This window comes from Pundamilia nyererei, unplaced genomic scaffold, assembly GCF_000239375.1.
Source record: "Pundamilia nyererei isolate P.nyererei 1_Seehausen unplaced genomic scaffold, PunNye1.0 scaffold00132, whole genome shotgun sequence".
Lineage (NCBI taxonomy): Eukaryota > Metazoa > Chordata > Actinopteri > Cichliformes > Cichlidae > Pundamilia > Pundamilia nyererei.
This window is the reverse complement of record NW_005187533.1, coordinates 194,184-204,636: the sequence shown is the minus strand read 5'-3', so window position 1 is coordinate 204,636 and position 10,453 is coordinate 194,184. Positions and strand designations below refer to the sequence as shown.

General features: G+C 41.0%; 1 pseudogene; it reads left to right on the top strand.

Moving 5' to 3' along the window:
* The first annotated feature begins 1,886 nt into the window (after positions 1 to 1,886).
* LOC102204906 (myosin-16-like) overlaps positions 1,887 to 10,453 on the top strand; it is a 20,609-nt pseudogene continuing 12,042 nt past the window's right edge.

Below are 10,453 nucleotides of genomic sequence, written 5' to 3'. Positions count from 1 at the left end.
GGAAGCAAAACCAGACACATTAACATCAGACATGGACTTTCAAAGTAAAACAGGAAACATAACACAGACTCACGGGCAGGCACTATAACAAAGGGAACAGAGACGTGGGAACAGGGCAGACAAACACTGACTGAACACGGGGATATAGGAACTTAAGATACACATAGACACGAACTAGACAAGGGGATGCAGGTGATAGGGGAGACAGAGCAACTAAAGAAGACAGAGACATAACCCATAAGACAGAACTCAAAGAAACCAAAAACTAGACAGTATAAATAATATAACTCAAAAGCCCTGGGTCGACGACCCAGGCATCCTAACACCTCCACTTTTAAACTACATCTGTCTAATTCCCAGATGATGTTTGTATTTGTCTGTTTAACTATGTCAACACTCCACAGGTGGCTGTAGTCACGCTGGGGACACACACACACAAATCGGTCTATCCTTCTAGCCATCGTGTACAGCTGTTAGTGTGATTATGTGATTATGTGGGTGTATCTTTTATTCAACTGGTCTCAGGGGCTGTGGAGCCCCTGAGACCAGCTGAGTGTGCTCACAATAAAATCATTCCTATCATGGAGACAGACTAAAACCGCAGGGACATGCAGGCACATAGTTAACAAAGATGAAGTCATTCTGTTTAACTGAGCAGTTGGGGAATAATACTGGGTGGCCAAAACATGAAATAAAAATCAGAGGCTGAGACATGAGAAGACGAGGAGGAAGATGAAATTACACCAAGAGAAGAAGGGGATGGTAAAAGAGAGGCTCCACAGAATCTGTTAAATCATTTTAAAAAATAACAAAAGCACAATTTAGAAAGCTGGAAAAAAATAATATGATTGAAATGCTGTGAAATGAATGATGAAGAATATGGAACCAAGTCAAACCATCATCCCCCTGAGGCTCATTCTCTGTGCCGCTGAGTCAGTACGAATGTGAGTGCCCCCTTTGGGAAACTGGAGCAACAGCTACTTCAGCTCAGAGGAAGTTGGGAGTGAGGCTACAGGCTGAGAACAAAGCAGTGATGTCAGAAAATTTCAGCTTCTGGGAAAGCAGCAACTTTTGGCATTCCCTGGAATTTTTCTTCACATCCTGGAATTTACACATCCTGGGAAAAAAAATCAGCTCTTTTATATTTGACCCAGAGCTGTTCCTAGCTGAAAAAAATCCAAATGTAATTACTTACACACCAAAATACACTGAGGGAATCATTGTTTTAATATAAAGGATTTAATCTGGCTGTAGGTATTTCAAAATAATCAAGATGGACAAAGATCTAATTGAATTTGATGGACAAAAATAACCCAGTGGCACATCAGTGGTTTCAGTTTAAGGTGCCATACTAATCCTAATGTACACACACAGATAAAGTAATAACTGCTTAACAGCAGAGACATGGTGGAATGAAACTGGAGGGGTGGAAATCAAGAGGGATCGGGGAAGATAACTAAAATAATGGGCTGAGAAAAGGAGACGGTTTTGATGGCTTTGCAGGGAAACCCAAAATGGACCAAGGCAGACTGAAGAATTCCCAAATCCACATTCCCAGGGCCAAAAGGCACACACCTATAGTGCTCCTGAGCTTATCTGTACATCCTGCACTGGTGAGTACCTGAGTCAAACACTAGCTCTTGTTGGATCAACATCTACTATCCTTTCTCTCCCTCCAATTAACAACTCTGCTTTCTTTAAACTGCCAGTCTGTCTCTGATGAAGTCAGTGGGTGAGCAGGCTAATCGGTCACTAGGTTGAGTATGTTAGCGGCAGCAAGCAAGCCTGGTGTCTATAAAGGTGATTGCAGGGATGATGTGGATCCCCTGGAGGGCTAGATGTCATGAATAAACCACATGAAATCAAACGCCCCTGCTGGGTCAAAGATGACGGACGACATTCTTATTGTTATCGTCTTCTCTAACCAGACGGTGAAAGTGAGGCAGGATGATGTCCAGCAGATGAAACGGCCTAAGTTCTACCAAGCCAGTGACATCGCTGATCACACGTTCCTCAACGAAGCCGCGTCTCGGAAAACCTTCACCGCCACTATGTCAGCGCAAGGATCTACATAAGCAAGCTTCACAGCACTGAGTAACCCACAGCACCATTAAAAAGCAGTCAAACCATAGAAAAAAAGCAGTATAGGAACAGAAAAGCCTTTTGTAACTTAGAGAATTTTATTACTTTTGGTTTTCAATGTGTTATTCAATATGTTTCCCATCAATCATAATCAATCATAAAGATTATTCACTGCGCAGAGAATTAATCACGCCATGTGGTTGATGCATACCCCCCCCCCCTTTTCTGTTCTTTTGCAATAATAGTTATGCAAGCTTAAAATGAGTTAAGATTATTCATACAACTGATGATTTATTTGATGACAAACTATAATTTATCACATTTAACATTAAATCTACATGTGTAGCTTTGTACTACTTCTTCAGTTAGTAAAAGTCTGAAACCTTCCAGAATGCCTAGAAGGGGTAACACCATGTAATCCTCAAGTTAATAAATTGTAACCTTGTAATTAATCAAACTTCATTAACAAACAGTGAAATTGTATCTTATAATCTTTGTTTATCTTTAGTAAAAATGACAGCTTGTGATGACAATGCAAAACAATTTTTACATTATGTGTTAGTTATTATTGGTTATAATTCCGATCAGTCGTTAGCCCGTCCTGTTTATTTGTGGTGCAGTGCTCCATAAATCTGTGTGGATTTGAGGATAAGGGCCAAAAGGCATATTTATGCTTTACAAAGTCCTTAATAAGCTCAACTTCAGATGTAACTTCATTAAAAAAAGATTCAAACAATATTCATCTATGCTTTACAAATAATTTATTATTCATTTGATATTTGTTATAATAGTTTTTTCATGTTTACAACCAAATAATAACCAATTAGTAAACACGATTGTTTGTGATGTATTATTTGTGAACTATAAAATCCTCCTACTATTAATAAGAATAATAAGGATTTAATTTAAGAATTGTAAGACGTGACAACTTCTTTCCCCCCCATAAACTAGCTGATGCCCATCTGCATCTGCCTCGCAAGTTTCAGTATACATTATTTTCATGTTTATTCAATTCAATTTTATTTATACAGCGCCAAATCAGAACAACAGTCGCCTCAAGGCGCTTTATATTGTAAGGTAGACCCTACAATAATACATACTGAGAAAAACCCAACAATCATATGACCCCCTATGAGCAAGCACTTTGGCGACAGTGGGAAGGAAAAACTCTCTTTTAACAGGAAGAAACCTCCGGCAGAACCAGACTCAGGGAGGGGCGGGGCCATTTGCTGCAACTGGTTGGGGTGAGAGAAGGAAGACAGGATAAAGACATGCTGTGGAAGAGAGCCAGAGATTAATAACAAGTATGATTCAATGCAGAGAGGTCTATTAACACATAGTGAGTGAGAAAGATGACTGGAAAGGAAAAACGTTTATGTTTATCCCAGTAAAGCTTAAAAAAATAAAAAAATTCAAATTTTTTGTAAATGGGTTGTTTATTGAACCCCTTGACGAAACAAACAAACAAAAAAAAGCATTAAATACTAGTTTCCATATATGATTATTAATTTGTGTCATATTTGCTACATCTGGCATTTCATTTGCAATGTACTGCTTAAAAATAAATTGTGCAATTATGATGATACATTGATGATTTAGAATTATCAAAAGTATACAAAAACCTCATGTATCATATCTGATACGAGGTTTTACATACAGGAGGTTGAATTACACTAAAAATGTAACATTTATTTTTTAACACAGTACAGGAAATAGCATCAACATGTAAAGGTGCCACAAAGTTGAAAAACTTTCCATCATGTTTTAACATCATTGACCGAGCATCCTTAAACCTTTAAACCCACGTCTGGACATGCACACGCCTCTTCTGTGTGACAGTCAGTCCATATAAATGACTTTCTATCTATGGAGCTAAACTGGCCCAGATATACAAGGCAGAGCAGAAACGTGCAAGTGGCCTGTCGTTACGCAGTTGTATGTTTTAAGACGGCAGTTGCTGGAGGTGTGTAATCAGTGTGCCGTGTGATGATTTGTTAGGGGAGTAGAAAAAGGTTTTGCGGCATCGGGACAGCTGTCTGTGTTGTTCACAGTGCTGACGGAGGGAAATCAGCAGCAATTACTCTCCTCTCTCACACTCACTCTGTTTGTCTGCCCCCTTTCATGTCCTGTCATCGCAGAGCGCGAGCACCAGTCTATGCTGATCACGTAAGGATAACACGCGTGTTCCTGTTTCCGACTTTGAGCTCCCTGCAAAATCATGTACACTGTGTAATCACACCGTTCTTTTGATCTCTGGTCCTTTCCTATCAGTGGGGAATCTGGTGCAGGCAGGACTGAAAACACTAAGGTTATCCAGTACTTTGCCAGTTTTGGAGCGTCCGGGAGCAAAGCCTCAGACTCCAAGGCTCAAATAATGGGCATTTGAATGTTGCTGCTTCCAGGGCTCAGTGGAGGACCAGATCATACAGGCCAACCCAGTGTTGGAGGCATTTGGTAAACCCATCAGGAACAACAACTCCTTGCACTTTGCAGGGATCAGATTTTAAATAATCAGATAAACTATTAATGTCTCGCATGAAATGAAATAGAAAAATTGTTTCCGAATATGTGCGTCTGTTTTCCTTCTAAGGAAAGTTCATCCTCATCCACAGCTGGCGCTGACACTGAGACCTGTGAGTGGATGTTACTCTTGCATTACTTCTGATCAGGCTTGTCAGTGTCAGGGGGCCTTGTTAAAAATAACACGCCTTGCTTTTTATGTGCCGTCGTCCGTGACATGAAGATGTCACGCCGTGACAAAACATCAAGTGAGAAATGAAAATAATTTGGATAAATGGGCCCTTATGAATTGCGTTTGTCTTGGTGCTAGATCTGTTCGAAAAATCAAGACTGATTTCCCAGCAGGCTGCCGAGAGAGGATCTCACATATTCTACCAGCTCCTCTCTGGAACGAAACCAGAGCTCAGAGGTAAAGCAGATAAATCTGCAGTGGATGGAATTAAAATGACTGAATGTGAAACGACAGACTGGGGAAAAAAACATGTTTTAATAATGCCATATGCTGCATGCTAATATGCAAGAAAATGAATAAATAACAATTTAAAATTCAACGTTTTAAAAACTAAAACACTTGTAGCGGTTTTAAAAGCAAAGGCTTAGTTTGTGTGGATATATGCAGTTTCACTCTTAGGAGATTATTAATCCTATTAGGCCAAGATCCAGCAATTCATTCTTGTCCTCTGTAGTAGACATGAGTCTACATGACTTCTACATGACATCAATCATCATTAATTCCTGCTGTACTGTCAAGAGGAGATCCTGGACTTTCTATTGATGCCACATTTGTGGAGGTTTCACAATGACGGGCAGTGCAGCTTCCACATTTTACAGCAGCAAGGGAAGTTAAGTGATACAGTGTTTGCAAATATTATGTTTCTATTGCTAAAAATCGAATTGTTTCTTCTACATGTGACTCCAAACATCAATTTCAGAAATATACAGAAATTATAACGCTTTCAAAACAAAGCTTTTAATCTGTGTTCTTTAAGTGTTCTTTCACTGTTTTCTCTGTGTGATTGTAGGGTCTTTACCTTACAACATAAAGCAAATTCAGGCACCTGTTGCTGTGATTTGGCTCCATATAAATAAAGTTTAATTGAACAGTGGACAGCAGGACTTACTAACTCCCATTGCAATATGTCCGTGCTTCAGAAGGCAGAGGTTTGAATGAGGAACAAAGGGTTTTAGTCAGAGCTGTAGAAGGGGAGTCAGACTTCTTGCTGTCAGGGGATGAGGCGGAGGAGGGCCAGACATTAGAGCGGGAAGGTGAAAGCTCAGAGGACGACATACCAGCTTTCAAGGAGCCTGAGCGGGGACAAACTGACAACGCTTGCCGCTCATTATAGATAAAAAGCATCGTGTAAGATAGGGCTCTGACGTTTTTTCACATTGCAATGTGTAGAAGTGGAACACACACAAATAAGATAAAATAAAAGTTTGGTTACTTAAACTATTTGCTTTGCTGATTTATATAATTAATATATTTCCCAAAGGTGCACTAAACTCCAGCTCTTCTTTCCATATCAGTTCTGTTTCAAACCTCCTAAAATTGGGTTTAAAAAAAGTTTACAATATGAAAAATTAAAAGTGGGACATTGTTGCCCACAACCACCAAAACTGGAGGCTCTTTGATTACATCAAACAGTTAATAAGCAACCAGGTTTTTTTTGGGGAAAAATGAGTCACAGCACATAAAACTACAAGAAGGTGCTGCTATCTGAAGGCATCTTTAAAACTGAAAGCATTTTTTAGCATGTGTATGTTCACAGTATGACTCGGACATCCTCCATCCAGACCCAAGTCAAGTACCCTAGCTTACACAATATAATGGATTCCTGGTGTCACGTTTTTGTCCCTGCGCAGGCTTCTCAAAAGCTGGTATGTCCTTCTCTGAGCTCACACCTTCCTGCTCTGATGTTTGGCCCTCCTCCACCCCATCCCCTGACAGCAATAAGTCTGACTCACCTTCCACAACTCTGAGTAAAATCTTTCCGCCTCACTCAGCCTTCTGTCACATCCACGGTGAGGTGACATAACAGCACAGCTTTAGGTGCCTGGTAGCTGCTGAATGCAGTTTGACCAAAAAGCTTGACTAAGAGAAGTTCTTTTTAAACAGGGTTTTTGTGTTGAAATGTGTTTCTTTCATTTTTAATTTCCACAGTTTTAATGCTCATAAAATAAAAAGGAATGTTACCAGAAAAAAAATGAAAATATTATTACGTTAAATCATTTTGGGATATCATGAAGGACAGACTATCCCTGGGTCTCAGAGATATGTTCTTGTGGTTACTCTCTGTTTTCCCAAGGGGTCATGGTGGTGAATTTATCCACATGTTTGAGTTGACAAATTTTGCACCAGTTGCCCTTGTGACACAACATACATTTATCCAGACGTAAGACCAGCAAAAAGAATACACTATCTTGTGATTTGTTCCTCTTCTTGGTCTCAAACCAGGGGTCTTTTGTGTGTTAGTCAAATGTGTTAGTCATTACACTGCCGAGCCACCACATCTATTTTAATAGGATCAGTTTTTTAAGGTTTCTAGAGTCCCAGTTTTGAAAAAGTGCCACCTGAATTACTGATTCCCAAAACAAAAACTTGCAGGAGATACCAGTGCAGCTGTAAGGTAGTGTCACGGTCTGGCTGGCAGACCGTGGGGAGATGGGGAAATAGGACCCAAACGCCGGACTCTTCAGTGCAACAGTGTTTATTTACAAGGTGGTGAAAACAAACAACAATAAATCCCCAGTTTCCCAGACTCCCGTGTAGTGTCTTCTTCCCAAAAGTCCCCGTGTAGTGCTCTCTGCCCCAGTGTCTCTGCACTCCCCGTGCTCACTGCTCCTTCTCGTCCCACACTCCTCCTGAGGGGAAAACAATAGAGGCAGCCGTTAACACTTATCCCAGCAGGCATACAATCACACTTGACTAGTTTGAAGACTGACGTGTAGTCAAACGCAATAATCCAGCGTCGGTGGAAGCTCCATCGCTCATCTAAATAACTCCCCCGACGAGCCCAGATGAGGAGCAGGTGTGCGGCCAGGACTTCGGGTGTGGCCAGCCCTCAAGGTAGACCACGCCCCCAGAGCTGAAGGTGCCTGTAACTTGGCCACAGCAGAAAGGAAACACACACACACACACACACGTGCACAGGGGCAGTGCAGACAACACACCAAATAATAATAATAACAACAATAACAGTCAGAGTCCCCACTGCCCACGGACCCCGAGTCCCCAGAGCCGGGTCCGTGACAGGTAGCAAGTGGAGAGTTCGAGGTGTAGCTCAGCTAATTCAATGGAATAAATTTTAAATGAATTTTAAATGCATTTACTTCAATAAGTTGTAACTTTAGTAAATGAAAAGTAGTCAGCAAGCAAGTGAGTAGACTGCTGACTCAGAAACGTAACATGGTTGGAGTAATGTTAATTATGTTAGCTTTAAGACTCAGGGAGCTAAAAGAAAATAGTGAAACCCACCAAAAGCAGTAGATTAAAGGTTGAAACTAAAAGTAAAGCAATACACGATTGAATAATTAAATGTGAAGGGAAACAGCGAAGAATGCGTATCAATATGTAAAACCGCTACAAAGCTCTGGATAAACAGATCCAAATAGTGGCTAAACACAAATTTAATATGTCTGAAAAATACTAAAATACAAGTATACTTCAGCAGTTCAGATGGATGTAGCCAATGTCACACCATCTGTTGATTTGTGGACTCGTATTTTACATTTTGAACCAGTAACTTTACTTGGAACCAGAAGTCACCATGTTTGGCCAAGTGGGTCTAGCGCTATCTAGCTAGCAAACCTCACGAAAAGGCAAAACCACTGTTTGTAGCTTTTACTTATTAAAAGACTGAAAAATTGCAGTTTCATTCACCAAACCTGGAGGACAAATGTCTTAGGGGCAGTTACAACAGGGTATTTACTTATCAGTTAAGAAAAAGCAGCTAGTCTTGGCTACCTGCACCCAATGCTCATGCTAACAGAACCCCAAAGTGGACTTGTGTGGCTGGCTGAAACTGAACCAAGCAAATGTATAAACCTTACTACACTATGGACCCATTTATTTAACTATCGTGTAATTGCATTAAAAACTCAAAAAGGCAAATAAAGCACCAGTTAGTGGTCTAATTTATCTGTCACGAAGGACTGCAGACAGCTAGTAGCTAGCCTCCTTGTTTTTATATACCTGCTGATCAAAGTAACCGCACCCCTAATGTTAAACTTTAATTAAAGGATTTTTTTTGTAGCAAGCCATAAACAGTTTTATTTCTATTTTTTTGGTACAGTTAAACGTATTTGGGTGTGCTGATGAGTTTAAGTTTGTTTTTTGAGTCTAAAGGACATACTTTAAGAAATCAATATTTTATCAAATCTTGTAGTGTAGTAACTGTGGTGTCTCTTTTCATTATAACAAAAAGGTAAAGTATCATTACCTTACCCGAAACAGTGTGGGTGTGTCAGGGAGTCACTCTGGTGGACAACGTGGACGGCAGCGAGGAGCTGCTGCTCACTGATGTGCGCTCACTCTTGTGCTCACACTGAAAGCTTTTATCTTTCATTCAGAGTTTGTATATAACATTTGATTATGCAAACGTACTGGACTGTTGATGGTGCTGTTGCCTCTTTTTGTACAGCTTTATTGTGATACTTTGTTCCCAGTACGCTCTGACCGTGTACAAACTGACCGGAAGCGTAATGCACTTTGGAAACATGAAGTTCAAACAGAAACCCAGAGAGGAGCAGGCTGATGTGTCTCCACTGAGGGTAGAGAAAGTTTACCTCCCTCTCTCAAGTCTACCCCAGTTCTTCTCTTTTTAGCTCTCTCCTTCTCCTAAAACATGCCCTTCCATTTTGATATACAACCAAATATTTTTTCATCCACTGCATATTGTTTTTTTTTTTTTGCTTCCATTAATCACAGTCTTGGCAGCAACCTATTTTTCAGCTGTGTAATTAGATCCTTGTCCTCTCTCTCCTCTAAAGTGGCTGACAAAGTTGCCCACCTCATGGCCATCAACTCCGGGGAGCTGCAGAAGGGCATAACACGCCCCCCCGTCAAGGTTGGCAATGAGTTTGTGACCAAAGCTATGAGATCACTTCAGTACTAAAGGTCCTACTTATTTAACAAAGGTGCCGATGGACTCATTCACATTTTAAAGATCATCCAATTTGAGCTTGAATTTTCAAGTCAGAACCAAGACCAGTGTGTGTACTCCATCGATGCTCTGGCAAAAGCCACCTGTGACCGCATGTTCAAGTGGATGGTGACCCGCATTAATAAGACACTGGACACCGAGATGCAGCGGCAGTTCTTCACAGGAGTGCTGGACGATGCTGGGTTTGACATCTTTGAGGTAAGCTTTAAGCAGAGTGGTCTCGATCAGAAGCTACAATATGCTACTTCCTCTTGTCAGCTCGCAGGGTCGTGCTCTGTGCTTTGTCTCCAGTTCAACAGCTTTGAGCAGCTGTGCATCATCTTCACCAACAAGAAGCTGCAGCAGTTCTTTAACCACCACATGGAGCAGGAAGAGTACAAGTAGGACGGTCTTTGTCGACTTTGGCCTGGACCTGTTGCAGAGGGTAACGCAAACATACTCTCAGAAACATTGTGTGCACTCAAGCCAGAAGGGGGGAAGAAATTGGCCAAGGCCCACTGATGCACTATGGCGGCACTGCAAGTACTTCTTAAGAGATTACTGGCTGGTAAATACACGAATGGCTCCAAACGTGTGTATGTGATGGAATAGAGAGACACGTATGTGAGAATGAACGCTACCCCAACAGAGGTCGATCATCTTGTTAATAATTTCACCTCCTCACTACGTACGACTCTGGATACTGTAGC